The sequence below is a fragment of the Manis javanica genome, chromosome 1 (assembly GCF_040802235.1).
Source record: "Manis javanica isolate MJ-LG chromosome 1, MJ_LKY, whole genome shotgun sequence".
Lineage (NCBI taxonomy): Eukaryota > Metazoa > Chordata > Mammalia > Pholidota > Manidae > Manis > Manis javanica.
Window position 1 is genome coordinate 55,386,296 of NC_133156.1, and position 14,338 is coordinate 55,400,633.

The following is a 14,338-nucleotide window of genomic DNA, read 5'->3' on the forward strand; positions in this document are numbered from 1 at the left end:
GTAAAATTCCTCTTTTCTAGGGTAGATCCCCACCCGTCAGTCTCTCCCTTGAAAGTATTAGGCCCTCTATCACCTCACATCAGTGAGGATGGCCAGCATCGAAAAGACCAAGAACAACAAATGCTGGTGAGGATGCAGAGAAAGGGGAACCCTCCTACACTGCTGGTGGGAATATAAACTAGTTCAACTATTGTGGAAAGCAAAATGGAGGTTCCTCAAAAAACTAAAAAAAGAAATACCATTTGACCCAGGAATCCCACTCCTTGGAATTTACCCAAAGAATACAACTTCTCAGATTCAAAAAGACATATGCACCCCTGTTTATTGCAGCACTATTTACAATAGCCAAGATATGGAAGCAACCTAAGTATCCATCAGTAGATGAATGGATAAAGAAGAAGTGGTACAGAAACACAATGGAATACTATTCAGCTGTAAGAAAGAAACAAATTCTACCATTTGCAACAACATGGATGGAGCTGGAGGATATTATGCTCAGTGAAATAAGCCAGGTGGAGAAAGATAAGTGCCAAATGATTTCCCATTTGTGGAGTATAACAACAAAGAAAAACTGAAGGAACAAAATAGCAGCAGACTCACCAACTCCAAGAAGGGACCAGCGATAAGGGGAGGGGTGTGGGAGGGAGATGGGGATGAAGGGTATTATGTTTAGTACACATGGTGTGGAGGATCACGGGGAAAACAGTGTAGCACAGAGAAGGCACACAGTGGATCTGTGGCATCTTACTACACTGATGGACAGCGACTGCATTGGGGTATGGGTGGGGACTTGATAATATGGGTAAATGTAGTAACCACATTGTTTTTTCATGTGAAACCTTCATAAGAGTATGTATCAATAATACCTTAATAAAAAAAATTTTTTTAAGTTTTAGGCCCTCTACTTTTTGCTGGAGAAGGACCTGCTGGTGAGCTTGTCTCGGGTAAAAGACTAGGAGTTTGTGGGGTAAGAAGCTGGTACTGAGAAGGGGTCTTGGAATGTTTTTAAATTATACTGTATGTACATGATTACTTATGCAAATATATAAATGATACATAGTAAAAAGTAAATGTCCAATGGTGTCATCCGTGGATTATTCCCCATCCTTTCCACCCCTATTTTAAACCACAAGTTCAGCAGCCAGTGATGAAACTGAATAAGCCAATGGGGTGTACTGCCAGCACCAGCCAAGGCCCTAGAAAAGGGTTGTGGGCTGGGAGAGGGGTTTAGTGGTGAGGCGGTGGCAAATCTTTTTTATAAGGTAACACATGCACTTGGTCACAAATGTAGAAAATAGAAAAGGGAATAGAGTGAAAAGTAAGTTTACCTCTCTTCAGTGTCCCCAAATTCCCTTCTGAAAAGCAGTAGATTTCTTGTGTGGCCTTCCAGAGATAGTTTAAATGTAAATATGGGAGAGGTAGATAGGTGTGTATCAATCCTATTCCCCCCAACCCCCCCGCCAAAAAAAAAAGAAAACCCCGTAGCATTCCTTACATAACTTATTTTCTATAATAAACAAATAAGAAGTGGATGCAGTCTTTAATGATATGACTGTACAATAGTTTATTCAGCTGATCCCCTTGATGGATACTTAGTGTCTGTGAATTTGCTTTAAGAACATGTGAAAATTAAAGGGAAACCTCATTGACATGGAGTCAGGAGGCCTGCATGGGGAGCTCTCAACACTAACCATGCCTCCTCAATTGCAAACCCCGCAAAGAAACTGAGTCCTTGCAACTGGTATCACGTGGGCTACTTTTAACACTGTAGAAGGGAAGAGCTTCTGCCTCCCCCAGCAACAGCCCAGCCAATGAGAGATACAACTTAGCCAAAAAGCAGCCGTGACAGGTGGGACTCAGTTTCCTCCAGGGGACTTTTTCGCTGAGTTTAATCCCCCTCAACTCTCTCCCTCTCTGCTATAAAAGGGCATTCCTCGCCTTTGTTCTCCAGACATGCCTGTGGTTTTGCCATAGCTTGCTTGTCCCAGACTGCAGTTCTCTGCTGTTCCCAAAGAAACCCGTTTTGCTTATAAAATAACTGGTAGTTTTAAGCTTAACAAACAATGCTGCAGTGAGCATCCTTATACAAACTTTTGTGCACATATGCACTTATTATTTAAATAAATATTGCCAAAACACCTGTGACAAGATTCCAACAATCTACATTTCTACCACCAGCACAGGGGAGTGTCGTTAGGTCCTAAATACTAAGTGAGCCACATGTAAACGCGTAGCTCTGAGAATGGCCTTAGGAAATGAAATTTCCTACCCTGCTGCAACCAGAAATTCTTGGAGACTTCAAAACTTTTTTAGAGTCCAAAGAATACTAATGAAGTTGTTAGGCAGGAAAATAGATAAGAGTTGGGTGGAAAGAGGATAAGGCTAGTAAAGCCCACTAGAAGAGACTCAAAGAGTTAACCAGTTAAAACTAGAAAGCCAGAAAAGACTCAAGCGTTAATGAGTTAGTCAATTAAAGCTCAGAAGGGCAACTTGACCCAGAATGTTGAATACTCCCCAGATAAAGAAAAGTATCTCAGCATAGCCTGTGCTTTCATTGTGTCAATTAGCACATACCATTGTGAGATTTACTTTAGCACCTGCTAAAAGGCCCAGTTTATTCAGGAAGGATTCTTTCTATCTTATAGCAAAAATTGCATTTTAATCAAACAGACAATAACTCAGCCCACTTTGGAGGCAGGGAAGACAGTCTTGATTGATATGCTTCCAGACAGAAACTAATATCCTGGAAAGGAATCAAAGCAGAAAATTTCTTGTGTTAAGTTAAAAGAAACTTAATGTATAAAATATGAACATTTTGGGACCACTTAACAAGTCCACACTCCCCTTTAAGTTTTGCTCCTATAAATCCCCAGACTCTAAACCCTTAAGTGCACACCTCTCTCTGAGGTCGCCGCACTTTCTAAGCATGTAAATTTAATAATTAAACTCTTTCCCAACCTTTCAGGGCGCTCCTCTCTCTGACTTCGCCCACACTTTCTAAGTACATAACCTGTTCCCAATCTTTGAGAGCCTCTTCTCTAAGGTAGCCCACACTCCCCTTTCCCCAGGTCACATGGCTGGTACTGGATGTATTGGACAGACCAAAGATTAGAACTTAGGTGTTACTGTATAAAATCTACACTCTGATTCTTATGTTTCCCCTTCCCCCTTTTTGCTTTAAATAAATTCACTGCTCAATTGATAACGTTTTGTCTCTGTGCTTTTCCAGTGGTAAGTATCTTTGTTACTTTTCTTTATCATTCTAATCCTCCGGATTTAAGCTCAAACCTTCACTCCCTCTGTATTTCAGATAAATAAGGAGGGACTGCAGAGAGATCAGATCTGGGCTTGCAAATGACCGTGGCCTAGTGACCTGGACAGAACTGCAATTTAGGGTCATGCTCTTTAGTAGTCTGCCTGAAAGCTCCTTTCTTTGTCTCTAGGAAGTTCGCAGAACATAATCTCACTCCATACAGTGCTCTGCAGCTCCCCCAAATCCTGGGGCAGTAGGGAAGTTCCCACACTGTGCAGATCCAAGCAGACACTGGACACCAGGTGACACTGGCTTAAGGAGTTAGCAGGGGATGTGCCCCCATGAATAGCAGTTCAATGAACTTCCTTTATTATTCCGATCTGCCATTCTCTGACACTCTCACTTTAATAAAATTTCTTCCTCACCTTGTACTCCGACTTCCCTGCATCTCTGAACTGACTTTCCCCCCAACATCTCCTCCCTGAGGTTGCCCGCACTTTATCTCTTTAAATAACTTTAAATAAAACTTATGCGCTGCTTCACTACTGTGTCTCTGCCCTTCAATTCCTTGCTGCAGTGGGGTCAAGAACTGAGGAAAATACACAATGCTCCCCTAACAAAGTCACTAAAGTTTTGAAGTGGGAAACTATTTGGTCTCTAGTTTTCCCTCCTTAACTTTCATTTTCAGGAATCTTCTTCATATGCCAGCATATTTTTTTTCCTACATACACTGAGAATTTTTATGTTCCAGTCCCAGAAAAGGAAACTGAAAGGCACCAGAACACATGGCTGGTATTAGATATACTGGACAGACCAAAGATTAGAACTTAGGTGTTATTGACCCTAAAATCTACACTCTGATTCTTAGGTTGACTGAAATCCACACAGTCACTGCATTAAGAACAGTAGAGTTTATTCAGAATCTTACTGAGGTCCATGACCCAGGATGACAGTTGATCCGAGAACACTGGCTAGACTGCTCTGTCCCTCTTTGTATGAAGATGGCTTATACAAAGTTCATAGCAGGGAAAAAGTTACACTAATTAGTACATCAAGCAGTGTGTCGAGCATATATTTGGTTTAGTGTCCTAAAAGGTACAGATTGTGCACATTCTGGTGCTTTGTGCAAGAGTTGACAACGATTAGGAATGATAATTTTTTTTTAAAGAATTCTATCAAGGATATAAGAACCTGACTCCTTAACAGTTTTGTTTTCTTTGGTCTTCAAGACCTTTTTCTTCTTGTCACTGGGGAAGGGCTGCAGCAGTATTGCCGACACAGACAAGAATGGCTACAAGGCATCTTCACAGCACAGTAAGAGTTGTCCTGGCTGATTTAGGGCCTCTGCTGCTCAAAAAGCTCTGCTTTCCTGGGGGGCCACTATGGAGGACCATAAAAATTTCATTTTTATTTCATACTTAATATTATCTGAAACCTCCATGTTATAAACATAATTCTTTGTATTTCTGTATTAATTTTATGTTTTTGTGTGATATATGTGGTTTTTATTTCATTTTCCCTTGTGCTTTTTCATATTCTGTAAACACAAATGTTTGAACCTCGGTTGTGATAAATGTATCCCACTGCTCTTCACTGAGACAGAGCCTGACATAACTGTTTTGAAGTTGTAATAGTACATGCCTGGGGGCTATGAATCTGAAGTCAGATAATCTCTAAGAGATAAAATTCACAGGATATATATAAAGAAGGGAGGAGGAAGAAAAAGAAGGAGAGAAAAGAAACAACCTTTAGATTGTGTTGGTAATAGCATACTAAGTGAGTTAAGTTAGACTCTGAGAGAGAACGGAAGTTACTCTTCAACTTCTGGTAACCACAAATTTATAGCCTGCAAAGGTAATAAGTACATACCTATCGATAATCACCCTAAATGTGAATGTTCTGAAAGCACCAATCAAAAAACATAGAGTCACTGAATGGATAATAAACAAGATCTGTCTATATGCTGCCTACAATAGACTCAATTCAAACCCACAGACATACACAGACTGAAAGTGAAGGGATGGAAAAAGATATTTCATGCAACTAATAGTGAGAAAAAAGCAGGAGTTGCAGTACTTCTGTCAGACAAACAGACTTAAAAACAAAGAAAGTCACAAGAGACAAAGAAAGACATTACATAATGATAAAGCAGTCAGTCCAACAAGAGCATATAACCATTATGAATATCTATGTACCCAACATAGCATCACCTACATATGTGAAATAAATACTAACAGAATTGAAAGGGGAAAGAGAATGCAATGCATTAATTTTAGGAGACTTCAACAGACTATTCACTCCAAAGGACATCAACCAGACAGAAAATAAGTAAGGAGACAGAGGCACTGAACAACACATCAGAACATATGGACATAACAGACATCTACAGAACTCTATACCCAAAAGCAGCAGGATACACATTCTTCTCAAGTGCACATGGATCATTTTCAAGAATAGATCATATACTAGGCCAGAAAAAGAGCCTCAGTAAATTGAAAAAGAATGAAATTGTACCAATCAATATCTCAGACCACAAAGTTATGAAACTAGAAATAAAATACACAAAGAATATGAAAAACCCCACAAACACATGGAGGCTTAACAACATGCTCCTAAATAACAAATGAATCAATGACCAAATAAAAACAGAGATCAAGCAATATATGGAGACAACTGAGAACAATAATTCCACACCGCAAAAATCTGTGGGATGCAGCAAAGGCCATGTTAAGAGGAAAGTATATTGCAATACAGGCCTACCTCAGGAAAGAAGAACAACTCCATATGAACAGTCTAAACTCACAATTAATGAACCTAGAAAAAGAAGAACAAATGAGGCCCAAAGTCAGTAGAATGAAGGACATAATAAAGATTAGAGCAGAAATAAATAAAACTGAGAAGAATAAAACAATAGAAAGAATCCATGAAAGCAAGAGCTGGTTCTTCGAGAAAATAAACAAAACAGATAAACCCCTTGTGAGACTTATCAAGAAAAAAAGAGTCTTCACACACAAACAGAATCATAAATGAAAAAGGAAAAATCACTACGGACACCACAGAAATAAAAAGAATTATTAGAGAATACTATGAAAAATTATATGCTAACAAACTGGATAACCTAGAAGAAATGGAAAGCTTTCTAGAAAAACACAATTTTCCAAGGCTGATCCAGAAAGAAACAGAAAATCTGAACAGACCAATTACCAGCAACAGAACTGATTTGGTAATAAGAAAAATACCTAAGAACAAAACTCCTGTATCAGATGGCCTCACCTCTAAATTTTATCAAACATTTACTGAAGATTTAATATCCGTTCTCCTTAAAGTTTTCCAATAAGTAGAAGAAGAGGAAATACTTCCAAACTCATCTTATGAGGCCAGCATCACTCTAATACCAAAACCAGGCAAACACACCACAACAAAAGAAAATTACAGACCAATATCCCTGATGAACACAGAGGCAAAAATACTCAACAAAATATTAGCAAACGGAATTCATAAAACACTCCAAAAAAATCATCCACCATGATCAAGTAGGATTTATTCCAGGGATGCAAGGATGGTACAATATTAGAAAATCTATCAACATCATTCACCACATCAACAAAAAGAAGGACAAAAACCACATGATCATCGACATAGATGCAGAAAAAGATTTGACAAAATTCAACATCGATTCATGATAAAAACTCTCAACAAAATGGGTATAGAGGGCAAGAGCCTCAACATAATAAAGGCCATATATGACAAACCCACAGCCAACATCATACTTAACAGCAAGAAGCTGAAAGATTTTCCTTTAAGATTGGGAACAAGACAAGGATGTCCACTCTCCCCACTTTCATTTAACAGTTATGGAGGTCCTAGCCATGGCAATCAGATAACACAAAGAAATAAAAGGTATCCAGACTGGCAAGAAAGAAGTCAAACTGTCCCTGTTTGCAGATGACATGATATAGTACATAAAAAACTCTAAAGAATCCACTCCAAAACTACTATATCTAATATCTGAATTCTGAAAAGTTGCAGGATACAAAATTAATACACAGAAATCTGTTGCTTTCCTACACACTAACGATGAACTAGCAGAAAGAGAAATCAGGAAAAGCAATTTCATTCACAATTGCATCAAAAAGAATAAAATACCTATGAATAAACCTAACCAAAGAAGTGAAAGACCTATACTCTGAAAACAAGACACTCACGAGCGAAATTAAAGAAGATACCAATAAATGGAAACACATCCTGTGTTCTTGGATAGGAAGAATTAATATTGTCAAAATGGCCACCCTGCCTAAAGCAATCTACAGATTCAAAGCAATCCCTATCAAAATACCAACAGCATTCTTCAACAAACTAGAGAAAATAGTTCTAAAATTCATATGGAACCACAAAAGACCTCAAATAGCCAAAGCAATCCTCAGAAGGAAGAATAAAGTAGGGGGAATTATGCTCCCCGACTTCAAGCTCTACTACAAAGCCACGGTAATCAAGACAATTTGGTACTGGCACAAGAACAAACCCATAGACCAATGGAACAGACTAGAGAGCCCAGATATAAACCCAAACATACATGGTCAATTAATATATGGTAAAGGAGCCATGGATCTACAATGGGGAAATGACAGTCTCCTCAACAGCTGGTGTTGGCAAAACTGGATAGCTACATGCAAGAGAATGAAACTGCATTATTGTCTAACCCCATACACAAAAGTAAAATCAAAATGGATCAAACACCTGAATGTAAGTCATGAAACCATAAAACTCTTAGAAGAAAACATAGGCAAAAATCTCTTGAATATAAACATGAGCAACTTTTTCCTTATGCATCTCCTCGGGCAAGGGAAACAAAAGGAAAAATAAACAAATGGGACTACATCAAGCTAAAAAGCTTCTGTACAGCAAAGGACACCATCAGTAGAACAAAAAGACATCCTACAGTATGGGAGAATATATTCATAAATGACATATCTGATAAGAGGTTGACATCCAAATTATATAAAGAGCTCATGCACCTCAACAAACAAAAAGCAAATAAGCCAGTTAAAAAATGGGCAGAGGAGCTGAACAGACAGTTCTCCAAAGAAGAAATTCACATGGCCAACAGGCACATGAAAAGATGCTCCACATTGCTAATTATCAGGGAAATTTGAATTAAAACCACAATAAGATATCACCGAGTGAGGAGCCAAGATGGCAGCGTGAGTAGAGCAGTGGAAATCTCCTCCCAAAACCACATATATTTTTGAAAATACAACAAAGACAACTCCTCCTAAAAGAGAGACCAGAAGACACAGGACAACATCCAGACCACATCCACACCTGCGAGAACCCAGCGCCTCGCGAAAGGGGTCAACTCTGAGGTGGGAGAAGTGTCGAAGGATCTCCAGGTAGAGAGACTTACTTCCTACTTGGAGTCACATGTGAAATCACATTTCCCGCCACACAGAAACGCACGTCTTACCTTGTATAATATAATATCATTAAACAGCCCCCAGCAGGCAGTGTCTTGGGGATGTCATTTCATGGCTGCTGTTCTGTAGGTTCCTTTGTGTGCTGTACCAAGACAAGCACACCTTTCTCTTGCACTGAAATCAGATCTATTATTAGTTCATAAGTACTGAGGGTAGGAAATACAAATGAGGGCTCTCAGAGCCTAATAGTATGGAATGAAATTCCCTTGGGAAATATAATTCCTTGCATGTGGCACTGAGCAGTCTGCCATCAAATATTTGATTTCAAGCACCCACAAAAGTATAGAATTAAATGAATTGTGGGCCTGGGACCTTAGAGAGTTTAGAGATTCAGTAGTCTTAATATTCCTGATTGTAGCACTTCAGTCTACCCTATGACCAACTTCCGGCCATCTACAGACACTGTCTATCCACTACTTGACATGGGAAGATGCTTAAGATATGAGGTAAAAATAAAGACATAAAATCACAAATACAGTATCATTTCAACTGTTTTTTACCGAGGCATAAAAATAAATTATTTGAAAAATATTAATAGTTGTTGCTTCTGGGTTGTGGAATCATAGAGATTATTTACTTGCTTATTTGTACTTTTGTTCTTAATGAATCTTTTATAATGAACATTAACACTTCATAATATGTATTATTACAAAGGGAAATATTATATGGTACTATTATAGGGAAATATATATTACATATAAAATAATCTGTATTATTACAAAGGGAACAGGGAAAAATTCTTACATTGTAGTAGAATTCTTTCTCTGGTTTTTCCCCGTTTTCCCCTCATTGCAGCTCTGAGGGCAAGTCTGAACAAATTCTATTGTTCTTCCACATATCACATGAACAGTCTTAAAGTATTTGAAGACAGTTTGAATGTCTTATTGCTTTTAAGCATGGTTGTTTATAGATCAGCAAACAAATTTTTTGAAAACTGAAACTGTAAATCTGAAACTGTCAAGAGATTTCAATTTTTGTGAGAATGGTACTGAGTATTATATAAATATCTACTTTTTTCCTTTCCATTTCCAAAACGAACCATCAAAACAAAACCAAGTTATCACCTCAAAAAAAAAATATCACCTCACACCAGTTAGAATGGCTAACATTGAAAAGACTAGGAACAACAAATGTTGGTAAGGATGCAGAGAAAGGGGAAACCTCCTACACTGCTGATGGGAATATAAGCTAGTTCAAGCATTGTGGACAGCAATATTGAGGTTCCTCAAAAAACTAAAAATAGAAACACCATTTGACCCAGGAATTCCACTCCTAGGAATTTACCCTAAGAATGCAGGAGCCCAGTTTCAAAAAGACATATGCACCCCTATGTTTATCGCAGCACTATTTACAATAGCCAAGAAATGGAAGCACGTAAGTGTCCATCAGTAGATGAATGGATAAAGAAGATGTGGTACATATACACAGTGGAGTATTATTCGGCCATAAGAAGAAAACAAATCCTACCATTTGCAACAACATGGATGGAGCTAGAGGGTATTATGCTCAGTGAAATAAGCCAGGTGGAAAAAGACAAGTACCAAATGATTTCACTCATTTGTGGAGTATAACAACAAAACAAAACTGAAGGAACAAAACAGTGGCAGACTCCAAGACTCCAAGACTCCAAGAATGGACTAGTGGTTACCAAAGGGAAAGAGTAGGGGAGGGTGGACATGGAGGAAGAAGTGGACAGTCACAGGGAAGGCAGTAGAGCACAGAGAAGACAAGTAGTGGCTCTACAGCATCTTACTATGCTGATGGACTGTGACTGCAATGGGATGTGTGTGGGGGACTTGATAATGTGGGTGAATTTAATAACCACAATGTTGTTCATGTGGAACCTTCATAAGATTCTATATGAATGATACCTTAATAAAAAAAATCATAGTAAAATCATAATTTAAATTTTTTCTCAACATAGTATAACAACTTTCAAATAAACACAAAAGTTTAAAGTGAACACCGTATAACTACCTGCAGATTTGACAATGGTAACATTTTGTTTTATATGCTTATCCATTTCTCAATCTATACTTTTATTCATCTTATTTTTGCTGTATTTCAAGGTAACTTGCAGACATACATATACACTTCACTTCACCTCTTAACAATATAATATGCATATCATGGACTTTAATTTTTTTCTATTTCTTTTTTTAAGGTAAAATTTGCTTAGTGAAATCATATATTTACTATATATAAATATATCATATGCTTACTTTATATAAATATGACATTTATTTACATAACCTACTGTCTTGCCAATGGGTTTCAACCCTGGGCAAGTTCACTATGGATTCAATGAGACCAAAGAATGACAATGGAACATTCTTGGGTGAAAGGGTTACACACAACCTTATTCCCATGGTGGCAGATCAATCACTAGAATCCTGTCCACTCAGAGTGAGTCTTCATGCAGCAAACCGGTCTCTGCCTCTGAGCCTCTCTACCCACACAGCTGCCTCAGTCTCTGTCCTCAGTGCTGCCACCTCCAGTCTTGTCTCTGCTCTCCTGCAGCCTTGCACCCATGCCACCATGTGGCCCAGAGCACTGGGCAGAACTTTTTAAAAAGAGTCAATAACAACGTATTGCCCATATGTGTGCAGTGAGCTAGCCACCCAGGGCCAGGTAAGAATCCTGGCTATAGGAACCTTCATTTTATCCACACCTACAAAAATATATATATTGTCTCTATATTTAGAAGTTTATAGTGTGTTATGTTTATGTTCCCCAAAAATGCATATATTGAAGCTATAACCCCCAATGTGATGGTATTTGGAGATAGGGCATTTAGGAGGTAATTAAGGTTAAATTAGGACATGAGGATGGGGCCCTCATAATGGGATTAGTGGCCTTATAAGCAGAGGAAGAGGTCTCTCTCTCTTTTCCTCTCTCTCCCTACATGTACCCATTGGGGAAAGGCCATGTGAGGATATAGGCAGAAATCTGCAACTCTAGGAAAGAGTCTTCATATTGGCCAGCACCTTGATCTTGGACTTCTGGCCTCCAGAACTGTGAGCAAAAAAATTTCTGTTGTTTAAACCACTGGTCTATGGTATTTTGTTATGGCAGCCTGAGAAGAGTAAGACAGTGTTCTCAGGGAGCCACTGAAGAGAGCTTGATTTCAAAGAATGAAAGAGGAAAAGAATAGATTCTGTAAGACTGGATAGGAGGCTACTAGAGTAGACTGGGCCAGAGGTGATCTTAACTTTCCTAGAATCATAACAGTTAAGGCCAAAAGAAGTGAATGGGTGCATCAAATATTTAGGAAGTAAAATAGACTTGTTGATGGAAAAAAAGTAGAAATCAAGCACAATGCTCAGATTTCTCACTTGAGCAATTGCTTGCTGGTGGTGCCACCACTCACTGATACAGGAAACACAGAAGGAGAAGCAGTTTGGGGTTTTTTTGGGGGGTCGGGGGAAATGGAAGTATCTATGGCCAGGATCCTCACCTGACCCTAAACTATTTGATGATGTAATTGGCCTACTGCTAGGCTACTGCTTCCACACCTGTACGCAATGAGCTATTATTAACTGAGTTACTATGTAAAAAGCTCTGCTCTGGACAGAGGCAGAGATAGAGGTAGATTACAGACCATGGACTGCTTATCAAGACATGATTCTAGTGCTTGACCTACTGCCATGAAAATAAAGCCAGGTATAAACCCTTTTACCCCAAGAAGTTCCATTGTCATTTCTCAGTCTCACTAAATCTACATGAACTTGCCCAGGGCTGAAACCCTCAGGCAAGACAGGGGCATATTTCATTTTTAGACATTCAACTTGAGGTACTAGTGAGATTCAATAGACATTTGGATACATACATCTGGAGCTCTGATGACAGGACTGGGCTGGAGATAAGCCTATGGAAGTCATCAGCATAAAAATTATCATTAAAACCATGGGAATAGTTGAGATTGTACAGGGAGAAGTGTGTGAAGGTGGCCTATGTCAGAACTCTGAGGCACATCAACATTTAAGGAGTGGGTAGAAGGGGAATCTGTGAAGGAGCCAGAAAAGAAGTGGTAAGAGCAGTACAGATTCAGAGAAGCCTGGAGTTGACAGAGTTTTAAGAAGCAGGGAATTCTTTTTTTTATTATTAAGGTGTGATTGATATACACTCTTATGAAGATTTCACATGAAAAAACAATGTGGGTGGTTACTACATTTACCCATATTATCAAGTCCCCACCCATACCCCAGTGCAGTCACTGTCCATCAGTGCAGCAAGTTGCCAGAGATCCACTATGTCCCTTCTCTGTGCTACACTGCTCTCCCCGTGATCCCCCACACCACGTGTACTAAACATAATACCCCTCAATCCCCTTCTCCCACCCTCCCCACCTGCCCTCCCACACCCCTCCCCTTTGGTAACCATTAGTTCATCATGGAGTCTCTGAGTCTGCTGCCACCTTGTTCCTTCAGTTTTGAAGTGGCGAAATCTTAAAAATTAAATTTTTAATGGCATTTGGTGAAGAGAACTCAATAAATCCCTTCACAACAAGGATGATTTCAGCCATTCAGCCAGAACATCTGAAATCTAGACTAGTGGTTTTCAGTGTGTGGCCCCCAGAGTAGCAGCATCAGGATCACGTGGGAACTTGTTAGGAGTGCAAATCCTGGGGACCCCCCTCATGCCTACTGAACAAGAAACTCTGGACTGGGCCCAGGATTCTGAGTAATTCTCATGCTCACTTAAGTTTTAGAATCACTGCATTAGGCATTGTTTAGATAGCACCCGATAACTATTCCTTTATGAACCAATCTCCTTCCAATAAACACATTTTTGCTTTGGATCTGTTAATACATTACACCAAGTTGCTGGAGCCTGAGCAATAAGATTTTGTCAGTACCTCACATTTATCATAACACAGATCCTATCATGATTTTAATGTTCCTGCCTTACAATCAGCCAGCTGCCTACCACTTCTCCCCCTACTGGGTATTTTTCATCTTTATAACTTTGCTCATTCATAATATCTAATTATTCATGGTGTCTGCTACCTCTTCACTCTGGGCATTATTCAGTTTCTGACCCTGTTACCAACTGAACAAAATCTCAATTTAAATTCCTGAGTAACATAGATTGTTGGTAAAGCTGCAAATTGGTACAATTTAGAAGAGTAATTTGGCATCATTTAACAAAACAGCAACAAAAACATAGCCTTTAACCCAGTAATTCCACTGCGAGGAATGTATCTACACTTAGACATGTGCACCAAGAAATGGGGCCTGCTCTTCCCCTAATCTCTCCTACCACTCGGTCCGGTCACCCACCCTCAGTCGGGGTCCCCTCTACCCCTTCAGTGGGAGGCCAGGTCCCCCACCCTCACGGCAGGCCTCTCCTGTCAGGTCGAGGACAGCTCAGTCAGTGGCCTGTTCACACCTCACTTGACAGTTGAGTCCGTTGGACGCAGCTGGGGACGCCCTCGCAGCCTCAGCGTTTTGCATGCCCGCTCCCAGCTGCGACTCGATTTTCTCTCTTTTTCTCCTCTTCGGGAACGGAGGACGGAACGCACCGTCAAGCACAGTGACCGCGGCCCCAGCGCGGTCGCCGGCCGCCGGCCGCCGGGGACGAGGCTCGGGAGGGGGCGGGGCAGGCCCGG

The 14,338-nt window shown here is 39.7% G+C and overlaps 1 long non-coding RNA gene across 1 annotated transcript; it reads right to left on the reverse strand.

Moving 5' to 3' along the window:
• Positions 1-215: 215 nt before the first annotated feature.
• LOC140848533 (uncharacterized) lies at positions 216-14,251 on the reverse strand. The gene is made up of 3 exons (XR_012129595.1): positions 14,119-14,251; positions 8,718-8,841; positions 216-2,743 (listed from the first exon to the last, which is right to left on the reverse strand). It is a non-coding gene; the product is annotated as an uncharacterized lncRNA (long non-coding RNA).
• Positions 14,252-14,338: the final 87 nt, after the last annotated feature.